Source organism: Myotis myotis, unplaced genomic scaffold (genome assembly GCF_014108235.1).
Source record: "Myotis myotis isolate mMyoMyo1 unplaced genomic scaffold, mMyoMyo1.p scaffold_m19_p_12, whole genome shotgun sequence".
Lineage (NCBI taxonomy): Eukaryota > Metazoa > Chordata > Mammalia > Chiroptera > Vespertilionidae > Myotis > Myotis myotis.
The window spans coordinates 370,869-384,910 of record NW_023416316.1 but is presented as its reverse complement, the minus strand read 5'-3'; positions in this window follow the sequence as shown (position 1 = coordinate 384,910).

Genomic DNA, 14,042 nt, shown 5'->3' with positions numbered 1-14,042 from the left:
CGTGGGCGGGACCCATGCCAAGCCCGGGTCACCGGGTGTGTCTGAGGTTGTGCAAGCGCTGCACTGCCCCAACGCACGCGTCTTTACGATGAGCGGTGAGCGCCAGAGACGGGATGGGCACCCACGCCCCCTCTAGCGGGCCGTCTGCCCAGGCTACAGGGGCGGAAGCTGGGCTCTGGGAGGTGAAATGGCTTGCTTTGGGTCACGGAACCAGTATGTGGGAAACTCTGCAGGAGAGGCCCAAACCAAACTGTCCCAGCCTGCCACCGCCCCTGCGGCCCCTGAGGCTGCAGAGTAGGGCCCGGCTGGGGAAGACCTTTGCCTTGTTAGGTTCCAGGGGGAACAGGTCCAGGAAGGTGAGGGTCTGTAGGCTGGTTCCTTAGAACCACCATCCTGGTTGCGTCCCTCTCCAAGCCCTGGTTTGGTACCCCCACTTCTGTTTCATCCCCAAGGCCTCATCCCCATCCTGCCATCTGGGTCTCATTCTCTTGGACGCCCGGGGCCTGGGCATTCTGGCCAACAGGATGGTCCACTTAATCACTTAAAAACACCCCACCTCCTTCCCCCTGAGGCCAAAACAAAGCCTCTCCCCTGGTCTTGACCTTGCAGAGCCGCCCCTGACCAGCCAGGCGGTCGAGGCTGCTGACTGAATGCCCTGGACGCTGGTGACCCTCCTTGGGCCTCCGCTGCCCAGAGGAGTCCCCCCAGGAGCATAGCAGGTACCTGGGCATCCCCGGGGACCTGGCTCTGAAGGGAGGACCCCGGTCCCACCTCTCCCTTTCCCGTGCCCACCGGTCCGGCTTGCCCGCTCAGGTGTGGCCCTCCGTGCGGCTGGAGAAGTCTGGGGAGCGACCTGACAGACACTTACCTCGGGCCTCTTGGCCCAGGGCTCACCCCTCCTTGGGCCCAGTGTGGGGCGCCTCCCTGGGACCCCTTGAGAAGCAGAGCTGCCTTAGGAAGGGGCTTGAATGACTCTGACTGTCCCCACCAACCACTAGTCTCTCCCTTCCCAAGTTCTTGGAGTTTCAACACCGTGAGGTTGGGCCACTTAATCTCCCCAACCCAGTTTCCTCATCTGTCAAGGGGGACAAAAATAGGCCCCGATCCTCCACTGGGGGAGGGGGGGGAAGCTGGTGGGAAAGGTGGGGCCTGGGCCCCATGGTCCCGGCTGCTGCTCTCCCTTGGGCTCTCGCTGACAAGGCCTGCTCACTGGCTTCTCCCCTCCAGAGTGGCAGCTCCGTGAGGGCCGGGCTCTGTATGCGCAGGGCCAGCAGGTCTGGCACCTCGGGGTGCTCAGGAAATATTTGCCGAATGAATGCATGTTCTCTTCTGCCCACCTGCCCCACCTTCCAGCCTCCGTCTGCAAACCTCAGTGCAGCCGGCAAGGCAGCTGCCCTGCTCCCCCCACAGGACCCTGCAGGAGGCCTGAGAGCCATGGCCTTAAAGCTGGCACTTGGCCTTAAACCCATGCTCAGGACAGGGCCTGGGGCCTCAGCTGCCTCCGCACTCCTCATGCAGTCCTCATCCAGCAGGCCCCTGGAGGCCCAGAGCAGGTATGTTACCGTATTTACAGGTTATACATCAGCCTCGGAAAAGTTTAGTTATTGTGAGCCCTTCCCCAGGAGACTGATCAGCTCTCAGAACTAGAGAAAAAAAGGAGTTTCTGCCCCCACCGAGCAAAGTCTAAGCTACCGAGACTCTGGGGGTGGGAGCAGAGGCTTCTAATTATACATCACTTCCTGGTCACGTGCTGGGTGCCGGGCACTGTGGCAGGAGCTGTACATGCACAGTCCCACTGCGTTTCCACACAATTCCCCGAGGGAGGGATTAGGAGACCTACTCACAGAGGACGAGGGAGGCGCATGAGGTGAAACCGCTGGCCCGCCGGAGCCACGGCTTGGACCCAGATAGGGTTTTACGTTTTACCTGCAAAAATACATTCCGGGAGCCTGCGTTTCGGAAGGGGAGCGGAGGAGCGTGCTTGAGGAAGCAGAGGCCCAAGTCTGAGTTCTGAAGTGGTTGTCTTAGAAAGGTGTGGGGGCCCCAGTGAGGGGTGGGGCTTTCCTGCCCCCAAAGTCGGTCATTTGCACGAAAGTGACAGTAAAGTCCTTGAAAGCACAGAGTGGAAGAGTGGGCCGCGCTGCATCAGTGCGGCCGCAGAGGCCAGAAGACAGGTGACAGGCGGCCAGAATCTCCACCTACCGCTCTGTAAAGTGGGGGTAATGAGTACCTGCCTCGGAGGATGGTCGCAGGGGATGAGGTGTGAGTTCTCGGTCATAAGATAGGACATTCGTTCCTTCCTTCACTCCGGACGTAGCGACGGAGGGGGAGGTGCCCTACACTCCTGCCTCCTGGCACGGCAAGGACAACAGCGGGCAAGACGAAGCACCAGCTGCCACGGGGCTGCCACGCTGGGGCTGGGAAGCACAGAGGATCACAAATGAAACACGCAGCAGGAAGCATGCAGCAGAACGCACGCAGCAGAAACGCACGCAGCAGGAAGCACGCAGCAGGAAGCACGCAGCAGGAAGCACGCAGCAGGAAGCATGCAGCAGGAAGCACGCAGCAGAACACACGCAGCAGAACACACGCAGCAGGAAGCACGCAGCAGGAAGCACGCAGCAGGAAGCACGCAGCAGGAAGCATGCAGCAGAACGCACGCAGCAGGAAGCACGCAGCAGAACGCACGCAGCAGGTAGCACGCAGCAGAACGCACGCAGCAGGTAGCATGCAGCAGAACGCACGCAGCAGGAAGCACGCAGCAGAACGCACACAGCAGGTAGCATGCAGCAGAACGCACGCAGCAGGAAGCATGCAGCAGAACGCACACAGAACGCACGCAGCAGGAAGCACGCAGCAGAACGCACGCAGCAGGTAGCATACAGCAGAACGCACGCAGCAGGAAGCATGCAGCAGAACGCACGCAGCAGGTAGCATGCAGCAGAACGCACGCAGCAGGAAGCACGCAGCAGGAAGCACGCAGCAGGTAGCACGCAGCAGAACGCACGCAGCAGGAAGCACGCAGCAGGAAGCACGCAGCAGAACGCACGCAGCAGGAAGCACGCAGCAGGAAGCACGCAGCAGAACGCACGCAGCAGGAAGCACGCAGCAGAACGCACGCAGCAGGAAGCACGCAGCAGGAAGCACGCAGCAGGAAGCACGCAGCAGAACGCACGCAGCAGGAAGCACGCAGCAGAACGCACGCAGCAGGAAGCACGCAGCAGGTAGCATGCAGCAGAACGCACGCAGCAGAACGCACGCAGCAGGAAGCACGCAGCAGGAAGCACGCAGCAGAACGCACGCAGCAGGAAGCACGCAGCAGGTAGCATGCAGCAGAACGCACGCAGCAGAACGCACGCAGCAGGAAGCACGCAGCAGGTAGCATGCAGCAGAACGCACGCAGCAGAACGCAAGCAGCAGGAAGCACGCAGCAGGAAGCATACAGCAGAACGCACGCAGCAGGAAGCATGCAGCAGAACGCACGCAGCAGGTAGCATGCAGCAGAACGCACGCAGCAGGAAGCACGCAGCAGGAAGCACGCAGCAGGTAGCACGCAGCAGAACGCACGCAGCAGGAAGCACGCAGCAGGAAGCACGCAGCAGAACGCACGCAGCAGGAAGCACGCAGCAGGAAGCACGCAGCAGAACGCACGCAGCAGGAAGCACGCAGCAGGAAGCACGCAGCAGAACGCACGCAGCAGGAAGCAAGCAGCAGGAAGCACGCAGCAGGAAGCACGCAGCAGAACGCACGCAGCAGGAAGCACGCAGCAGAACGCACGCAGCAGGAAGCACGCAGCAGGTAGCATGCAGCAGAACGCACGCAGCAGAACGCACGCAGCAGGAAGCACGCAGCAGGAAGCATGCAGCAGAACGCACGCAGCAGGAAGCACGCAGCAGGAAGCACGCAGCAGGAAGCACGCAGCAGGTAGCATGCAGCAGAACGCACGCAGCAGGAAGCATGCAGCAGAACGCACGCAGAACGCACGCAGCAGGAAGCACGCAGCAGGAAGCACGCAGCAGGAAGCATGCAGCAGGAAGCATGCAGCAGAACGCACGCAGCAGGAAGCACGCAGCAGGAAGCACGCAGCAGGAAGCATGCAGCAGAACGCACGCAGCAGGAAGCACGCAGCAGAACGCATGCAGCAGGAAGCATGCAGCAGAACGCACGCAGCAGGAAGCATGTAGCAGGAAGCATGCAGCAGGAAGCATGCAGCAGGAAGCATGCAGCAGAACGCACGCAGCAGGAAGCATGCAGCAGGATGCATGCAGCGTGCCTGCCATGCTCAGGGCCCTGGAGCAAAATCAAGGCTGGGGGGGCCAGGCACTCGGCTTTGCGGCCATGGCAGCGAAGTGTAGGCACCAGGCTTGTGGGCGATTTAGTGTCGTTTTTCGTCTTAATCATTTGTTTTTTCCCACGGCAAACAGGTAAATATTATGCAATACAGTTGAGTCTCGTTTGAAGAAGCAGTCCTGGTGATGCAGTGGAGAGAGGGCTGGCCGGGGAAAGGGCTGGGCCCGTAGAGAAGCAAAGATTTTTCGACGTCTCGGGAAGGGCTCCGGGAGGGATCGGCTTGGGGGGGGGTGTGCACTACACGGGCACGGACGCCAGGCTCTCACTTGGGTTTAGGAACCACTGTTTCTATTATTGTTATTATTTTAAATATCCTCACCGAGGGTATTTTTCCATTGATTTTTATAGAGAATGGGAGAGAAAAAGGGGTGTGTGTGGGAGAGAGAGAGAGAGAGAGAGAGAGAAGCATCGATGTGAGAGAGACACATGACTTCGAACCCTGACTTCCTGGTTCATAGGTCTGTGCTCAACCACAAACTAAACCTAAAGCAATTCAGCCCTGGCTGCTAGCTCCGTTGGTTAGAGCTAGAGCAGCCGTGGGCAAACTATGGCCCGCGGGCCGGATCCGGCCCGTTTGAAATGAATAAAACTATTGGAAAAAAAAAGACCGTACCCTTTTATGTAATGATGTTTACTTTGAATTTATATTAGTTCACACAAACACTCCATCCATGCTTTTGTTCCGGCCCTCCGGTCCAATTTAAGAACCCATTGTGGCCCTCGAGTCAAAAAGTTTGCCCACCCCTGAGCTAGACCGTCGTCGGCATGAGACCAAAGCTGTGGGTTTGATGCCTGGTCAGGTCACATAGGAGAATCAACCGATGGCACGTACCTGGCTGCAGGCTCCTCCCCGGGCCCTGGCTGGGCTCCTGCAGGAGGCAACCAATGGGTGTGCTTCTCTCACATGGATGTTTCTCTCTGTCTTTACTTCTCTCTTCCAGTCTTCCTAAAAATCAGTGGGAAAACATCCTCAGGTGGCAATTAAGAAAAATAAATTAAAATATATCAATATACAACATTTAAAAAATAAATAAAAATTTTTAAAAATCAAAACATACCAAAGCTTATTGGGTGCAGTGAAGCCAGCACACAGAGAGAGATTTATAACTGTAAATGACCATATATATACACACACACACACACATATATATATATATATATATATTTGTAAATGACTATATCAAGAGAGAAGAACTATCTCAAATCAACAAGCTAAGCTTCCACCTAGCGGAACTAGAAAAGGAATAAACTAAACTCGAAGCCAGCAAATGGAAGGAAATAATAAAGCTTAGAGTGCAGATAAATAAAATAAAAAATAGAAAAGCAGTAGAGAGACTCAGCTACCCTAAAGGCTGTCTTTGGGGGTGGGGTAGTGGAATCAACGACACTGACAAGCCTTTAGCTAGATTGTCCTAGAAAAGAGAGAGAGAGAGAGAGAGAGAGAGAGAGAGAGCTGATTGACACTGATATTACTGGGATGGGGAATGAAAAGGACGGGAAGAGAACAGCAGGGCAGCTGTAAGCCCACAAACACCAGAACCTGGATGAAAGGGACGGATTCCCAGGAGCCCACACACTCCCCAAGCTTGACTTGGGGAGAAACACAAAATCTGCATACGCCCTCCGGTGAGACGGAGTCAGCGCTCAGACACCGCCTGCCTGCGGGAAGCCCAGGCCAGGGGGCTCGCCGTGAGCCCGATGGAGCTTCAGAGAAGCCTGAGCAAGGGCCCTCTCCCTCCCGAGAGCGGAGGCGGGAGCAAGTCCTTACCACGCTCCCACGCCCGCCCGCGGCTCCTCACCAGCAAAAGGCATGGGGGGAAGATGCCAAGAACCTGTAGTTCCCTTCCCGGGCCCGGGACGGCCTCCCTCGGTCTCTCCCCACACAGAGCTGCACAATGGCATCGCTGGCACCCCTCCACGCGCCCGCGTGTGGCCCTCCAGGGGCCAGGGCCCAGCGCCTCATTCACCAGGTGGCGCAGACCGTCCCAGGATCCTGAGTGCCCGGCAGATTCACGCGCCTCTAGGGATGGGCAGCTCTGCCCCGTCCAGTGATGCCATCCTATACCTGACACTGCGGGCAGCCCGGGGGCCTTGGCAGCGTTTTGAGGGAAGGGCTCCGGGAGGGATCTGCTCGGGGGTCTGTGTGCTACACGGGCACCTAGGCCAAGCTCTCATTCAAGTTTAGGAACCACTGTTTCTATTATTATTATTATTATTATTATTATTATTTTAAAAATCCCCACTGAGGATATTTTTCCATTGATTTTTAGAGAGAATGAGAAAGAAAAGGGGAGGAGAGAGAGAGAGAGAGCGAGAGGGAGAGAGAGAGAGAGAGAGAGAGGGAGAGAAAAGCATCGATGTGAGAGAGACACATGACCTCGAACCCTGACCTGCTGGTTCATAGGTCAGTGCTCAACCACAGGGCTGGGCTGTTTCACACGACCTCCTGCTTTCCTAGTCCCTCCCCCTTTGGTCCCCGACAGCTTGAACAGGAGCCCCTGAGACTGAGGGGAACCCATGTCTGGGATTAGAACTATCCAGAGCCATCTGCCCTTCACCCCTGCCCCTCTGCCCAGAGCAGGCCCGCGGTGGGCAGCACCTGCCCTGCCTGCGGGAGCCGGTGCCCGCCTGCGGGCTGGGGCTGGACTTGGCGGGGGGCCGCTCAGCCCCCGGTTCTGTCCCCCAGGGTCTGGGTCCCAGGAGGTGACAGCTGCCAGCCAGCCCAGGCCGCCCCAGCCGCGGAGAAGCCGGGACCACATTCCCTGCAGACACTGGGCCCTCAGCAGCTTCCAGGGGGTTCACAGACCTGGGAGGGTGGAGGGAGGGAAAGCAGGGGAGGGGTGCGGGGAGGGGGGGAGCCGGCCTGCAGCTGGCCTCCCAGGCGCCCGGGCCCACGCCTGGGACTTTGGCCCCTGGTTCGCTGCGTCAGCTGTTCTATTTTGGGCCAGTTGCTCCTCTGTTAGGGAACTCTCCCGCCGTGGGAACCCAGAAAGGCGAGGGCTGGGGTGGTGGCCTCTGGGCGCCCTTCCTCAGCCGCACGGACTCCCCTCCAGTGCCAGGTGAGGGGTGCCCCCAGGCTGGCACGCTGGCCTGTACCCCCAGCGCAACGCTCCCGCCTCCTGAGCCAGGCCGGGCACTCCTGGAGCTTCTCCCACAGAAACAACCCCGCAATCCATAGCCCTGAAAGTCGGAAAAGACCCAAAGCCGAGGCCCACAGGCCGCAGCGGGAGGGGAGGAGCCGGCTGCGTGGGTGGGGGGTGTGGGGATCCCTGTGAGCCGCCGGCGGGAGGCAGGCTGCGGGGCGCTGTGATCACAGTCACTGTGGAAATGTGGCCACGGCTCTGCTCACCTGTGTGGAGGCCCATAGCGCAGGGTCACGCCAGCCCTGTCCTTGCCTCGCTGTGTGGCCTGGGGCAAGTCACTGAGGCTCTCTGAGCCGCCATGTCCCTCATCTGTGAAAATGGGAATGTCTTTCCAGCGTCTGGGATTTAGGGAGCCGGTGTGTACAGCCCGCTGCGGGGAAAGGCTACGGGGGGGGGGGGGGGTGCGGGGGGGGGGGCAGGAAGAGCAGCTGCGGGGTGCTAGCCAGGACAACTGGCAGTGGTTTGAGGTGACAGGGGAACAGGTGGGACACTAGCAGCGGAATTTATACTCCTTAAGGTTGCCCCCGGGAACCCCTGCTGCACCCCCCCCAAAAGCCTAAAGGCTTTGAACAAAATCCCCGGCATTTTGGGCCTCTGATTTCCACCTGCCAGCCCAGGGGCCCCGTCTTTCTCACTAGCTTGTCAGGACTGCGCTCTAACCCAGGGATTAAGCCCAGGCCCCTGCAGACAGAACAGTGGGGCCTGGCTGGGAGCCGGAGCCGCATTCCAGGGATTCCTGCTCTCGGACCCGCCCGCTGGCCCCAGCCCAACACCCTGCACAGCTTGGAGGGGCCGCCCTGGGACCCTGGGCCTGGAGGTGGGGGGGCGGGGGGAGGGCAGACAGACTTAGTTGTGGGGCCTTTGAAGCAAATTAGGATAGGCTTAGAGTAGACCCAACAGGAAGTGACAGCTAACATTCCAGGATTCATTCGTTGGGGGGGCTCTTTATTAGGCACCGACTGTGTGCCCCTCCCAGCAGGCTCTGCGACCTGGTTGGCTGTCGCCACTCCCATGAACCCACAGGAGGGAGGGAGGTGGACAAGTGAGGGTCAGGGTGCTCCCAGGGATGGGAAGGGCGCAGAGAAGCGGGGGTGGGGGTGGGGGTGTGGGGCGGGCAGCCTAGGGCTGAGCCTGGGGATCTTGAGGAAGGGAAAGTTCGGTCTCCACTTCCCTGGGCTGAGGGATTTCGGGGACAGGGTCTTTCAGTTTTCTTTCTTTTTTTTAAAAAAAATATAATTTATTGATTTTTTTACAGAGAGGAAGGGAGAGGGATAGAGAGTTAGAAACATCAATGAGAGAGAAACATTGATCAGCTGCCTCCTGCACACCCCCTACTGGGGATGTGCCCGCAACCAAGGTACATGCCCTTGACCAGAATCGAACCGGACCCTTGAGTCCGCAGGCCGACGCTCTATCCACTGAGCAAAACTGGTCAGGGCAGTTTTCTTTCTTTTTAAAAAAATATATTTTCATTGAATTCAGAGAAGAAGGGAGAGGGATGGAAACATCGATGATGAGAATCACGGATTGGCTGCCTCCTGCACGCCCCCCACTAGGGATCGAACCCGCAACCCTGCATGTGCTCTGACCGGGAATCGAAGTGTGACCTCCAGGTTCAACCACTGAGCCACACCAGCCGGGCTGAGTTTTCAAATGAGACAATCCTAAGCCAGCTGAGCTGTCGGTCACCCTAGGGGGGCAGCCTAAGGGGTCGCCTTAGAGAGGGCGGCATCAGGGGGAGGGGATGCAGGGAAACGGGCTGGGGTGCTCACTAGGGGCGAGAGGAAGGAGGGAGGAAGGGATGGGTCCATGGGGGAGGGCACACCCTGGGCAAAGGCCCTGGAAGGAGAGAATCCGGCCAAGAGTCACGCTTCCGCCTGTCACCTGCTCTTTCTGTCCCGGGAAACCGAGGCCCCAGTGAAGGCTGGGGCAGTCAGGGCTAGAAATGGCGGTCTGGATGCCAGGGTTGGAGCGGCCGATGGACTCGGGTTAGCTGAAGGCCCACTGGGCCCGGGATGGTGGGCAACATGCCCGTCGCAGAGACCGTGAGGAGGCGTGGAGGAAAGTGGGGACATAGTCTCCCACACCAGTCACCAGGGAGAAGGAACGCCCCCGCCCCCCCCCCCCACTGACCTGGGCGGCGGGAGCCTCGGGCTCTCCGGGCAGCATCAGCAGCCCCCGGGAATGGGGGTGGAGTCGGGGGGCGGCTGTCCCACAGGGGGACCGGGCCAGCAGCTCCTGCAAGGCCTGGGTCCTGCACATCCCCCGCGTCCCTGGGACCCAGGATGCTCCCTCATCAACTGCCATCGGAATCCAACCTCGGGGCTCCACCGTTAAAGGGCCAGTGCTCCCGCCCAGCTGGCTGCCTGCGTTGGGTGTGCGTGGGGGGCATCCCAGGCTCTGCCACATCGTCTGTTCCTCTGCCGCCCCGTGAAAGCCCTGCACCGGCCCTGTGACTAGATACGGCTGCTCAGAAGCTTCCAGTCCTATGAGACCGCGACGTTCTTTATTTTTTTGGAGAAACATCGGTTTGTTATTACACTTATTCATGTATTCATTGACTGATTCTTTAAAAAAATATATATATTTTATTGATTTCAGAGAGGAAGGGAGAGAAAGTGAGAAACATCAGCGATGAGACAGAATCATGGATCAGCTGCGTCCTGAACGCCCCCCACCGGGAATGGAGCCTGCAACCCGGGCCTGTGCCCTGACCTGGGGTGGAACTGCGACCTCCTGGTTCACAGGCTGACGCTCACCCACTGAGCCCGGCCGGGCCTCCCTGGAAGTTTGTCTTCCGGAGGAGGGAGGAGAAACCAATTGACCAATTGATGGGGAACCTGGCTTGAGTTCTGAGCTCGGGGGTCAGGGCCCTGGTCTGGAGTTGGCGCTGGGAGGGGGGGGCACAGTTTGGGGGGGCCCCGAGGTGAGAGGAGGAGGTGGGTCTGGTAAACTCCCGGGCTGAGTTTGCGTTTGGACCGAGGGCCAGGGAAGCCAGCTGAGCCGTAAAGGAGGGTGTGACCGGTTGGGGCTGCGCTTCCGAGGCCCCTGGGGCGGCGGCCGGGGCCGGCAGTGGCCGGAGTGCCCTTCTCCCTCCCGAGCCGCTCAGGTGACCCTCTGCAGCCGCCGCCTGGCCTCCACGGGAGGAGAAGCGTGAGTGGAGGCCTCCGGCACGGAGAGCCCCGGGAGGGGCGCCCACACCGGCTGCCCGCCTTCCCGACCCGGACCGGTGTCTATGGCAACCGCGCCGCTCCCTTCCCGGGCCTTTCCATCTCAAACGCCCCGGCCTCCGGTCGGCGCCGGCACCGGCACGGGCACCGCGTCCCGGGCCCGTTCGTGCTCCGGTTCAGTCGGTAAATGACAGGCTGCCTGTCATTCTGAGATGACCGGGCTGGGCTGGGGCGCGGAGCCGGCGCCATGACCCCCGCCAAGACGCTGAGCCACGTGGGGAGCGGAGGGGCGCCGCCGTGGGGGGCGAATGCACCGGACTCGGGGCTCCCGTCCCCCCAGGCCTCTGAGCCGTCCCCTCCCCGCGCGTCACCGCAGGTGATGGTCCCAGAGACGTCACCTGCAGACGGCGCAGCCCGCTCCCCCCCCTCGGCGCCGCTTGGTGGCGGCTCAGGCGGGGCGCGGGGGCGCTGGTGGCGCGGAGCCGGCGGGCGGAAGCCGTGGGAGCTCGCGGTCTTCGCTGCAAAGCGGGGAGGTAAGGGTCCCCGTGCCCCGAGCGCGCGTGGAGACCCCGCGGAGGCCCTGGGCGGTCAGCTGCCGCCTGAGCGCGCGGCCGAGGGCCCGGAGCGCACGGAGACGTCGGGCCGCCAGCCCTCGCCTCCCGGCCGAGCTCTGCCGCTCCCGGGGCGCCGCTGCCGGCGGGCTCAGGACCCTGGCGCCCGGCGGTAGTGTCTTTTTTCCCCCCCAGTTTTTTTATTTCAAGAAAAACGATTTTAAAAATAATAATGTTACATGCAATAAACCTTAATATTTCAAGATAAATTATCTTAAATATAATAAAGTTACATGCAATAAACAATATCTCAAGAAAAACTATTTTAAATATGATAATGTTACATGCAATAGACACCAATTATTCAGGAAAAATGATCTTACATATAATAATGTTACATGCAATAATCATTAATATTTCAAGAATAAAAGGATTTCAGTATAATAATACTACCATAACTGTATTAGCGTAGTAGATATCACAAAAGTTATAGAAAATATTAAAAATCTGCAAATAATAGGATTACTTCTATTATACAGTGGGGCCTTGACTTGCGAGTGTCCCGACTAATGAGTTTTTCCAGATACGAGCTGTCTCTTGGCCGATTGTTTGCTTTGAGTTGCGAGCTAAAATTCAGGTTATGAGCCAGCTTCAGATACCCCACCGCTAGTTGGCGCAGCCAACGTCACAGTGAACGCCACCACATCAGCCCAGCATCACGTGTCTCACTCGTTCACTTTAATGATTTGACATACGAGTAATTTGAGTTACGACCTCCATCACGGAACGAATTAAACTCGTAAGTCAAGGCCCCATTGTATTCTGGAATATTTTTTCCCTCTGCCCTATTTTTGTTCATCAGTTTATGTTGTTCATTATATTCCACAAATGAGTGAGATCATATATTTATCTTTCTCTGACTTGCTTATTTGGCTTAGCACAGTGGTTCTCAACCTTCCTAATGCCGCGACCCTTTAATACAGCTCCTCATGTTGTGGTGACCCCCAGCCATAACATTATTTTCGTTGCTACTTCATAACTGCAATTTTGCTACTGTTATGTATCTAATATGCAGGATGTATTTTCATTGTTACAAATTGAACATCATTAAAGCATAGCGATTCATCACAAAAACAATATGTAATTATGTGTTTTCCGATGGTCTTAGGCGACCCCTGTGAAAGGGTCGTTCAACCCCCAAAGGGGTCGCGACCCACAGGTTGAGAACCGCTGGCCTAGCATGATGCTTTTAACATCTATTTTGTCAGATATGAGTATTGCTGCTCCAGCTTTATTTTTCTTTTCCATTTGCATGGAAAATGTTTCCTGTCCCTCCACTTTCATCCCGTGTGTGTCTTTTGTTGTGAGGTGGGTCTGTTGTGGACAGCATATAGTTGGGCCATGTTTTTTTATCCATCAGCTACCCTACACCTTCTGATTAGAGCATTTAAAACATTTACATTTAGGGCTATTATTGAGAGGTGCTTATTTAGAGCCATTTTAGTTCTGTATGGCGAGGTTTCTCTCTCCATTTCTTCTTCTCAGCAATCCCTATAGCATTTCTTGTAATGCTGGCTTGGTGATGATGAACTCCTTTAGCTTTTTTGTGTGTGTGTGTGTCTAGGAAGCTCTTTATTTGACCATCTATTTTGAATGATAGCCTTGCTGGATATAGTAATCTTGGTCTCAGATCCTTGCTTTCCATTACTTTGAGTACTTCATGCCATTCCCTTCTGGCCTGTAGAGTTTCTGATGAGAAATCAGGTGTCAGCCTTATGGAAACTCTTTGTAGGTAACAGTTTTCTTTCCTCTTGCTGCCTTTAAGATTCTCTCTTTGTCTTTAATTTTGGGCATTTTAATTATGATGTGTCTGGGCGTGGGTCTGTTTGGGTTCTCCTTGTTTGGGGTTCTCTGTGCCTCCTGAACTTGTGTAACTTTTTCCTTTACCAGGTTAGGGACGTTTTCCACCATTATCGCTTCAAACAACTGCTCTATTCCTTTCTGCCTCGTCTGGCACACCTACTCTAACATTGTTACGTTTCACATTGTCCCACAGCTCCTGTAAGCTGTCCTCCTGTTTTTTTTTTTTTTTACTTGTTTCTTCTTTTTGGTTCTCTAATTGAGTGATATTTTCAACTCTGTCTTCTAATTCACTGATTCAGTCCTCAGCTTCTCCTCTCTGCTGTGTATTCCTTCCAATGGGTTCTTATTTGTGTGATGTCATTCTTTATCTCAGGCTGTTCTTTTTTCATAGTTGCCGATTCTTTTTTCATACTGTCGAGCATTTTTAACATCATTACTCTGAACTCTGTTCAGAAAAATTTCTTCTCTGCTTCCTTTATCTCTTCTTCTGAAGAATTCCCCAGTTCTATCATCTGGGGGTTGTTTCTTTGTTTCCTCATTTTGGCCGGCTGTTCGGGTTTGTGACTATGTTTTAGGTGGATCCTCTCTACACCTCTCCATCTCTAGTGCAGGACGATGTTAAAGGCTGTTTCTGACTACAGTGGGGCCTTGACTTAGGAGTTTAATTCGTTCCGAGACCGACCGCGTTAAGGAGCTCGTTAACTCAAATTACTCTATCAACTCAATGCAAAAAATCCGCCGAGAGACAGCTGGTATCTCAAAAAACTCGTTAGTCGGGACACTGGTAAGTCAAGGCCCCACTGTAATTGGGTCAGGCAATAGACTCAAAGCCTCCAGATACCACCTAGACCAGTGGTTCTCAGCCTTGGTCGCACCCTAGAATCACCTGGGATTCCTCCCCAAATCCTAACTTCTGGGCCTCACCCTCCGGAAACCCTGCCTCTTTGTTAGGGGGTGGGGCCACA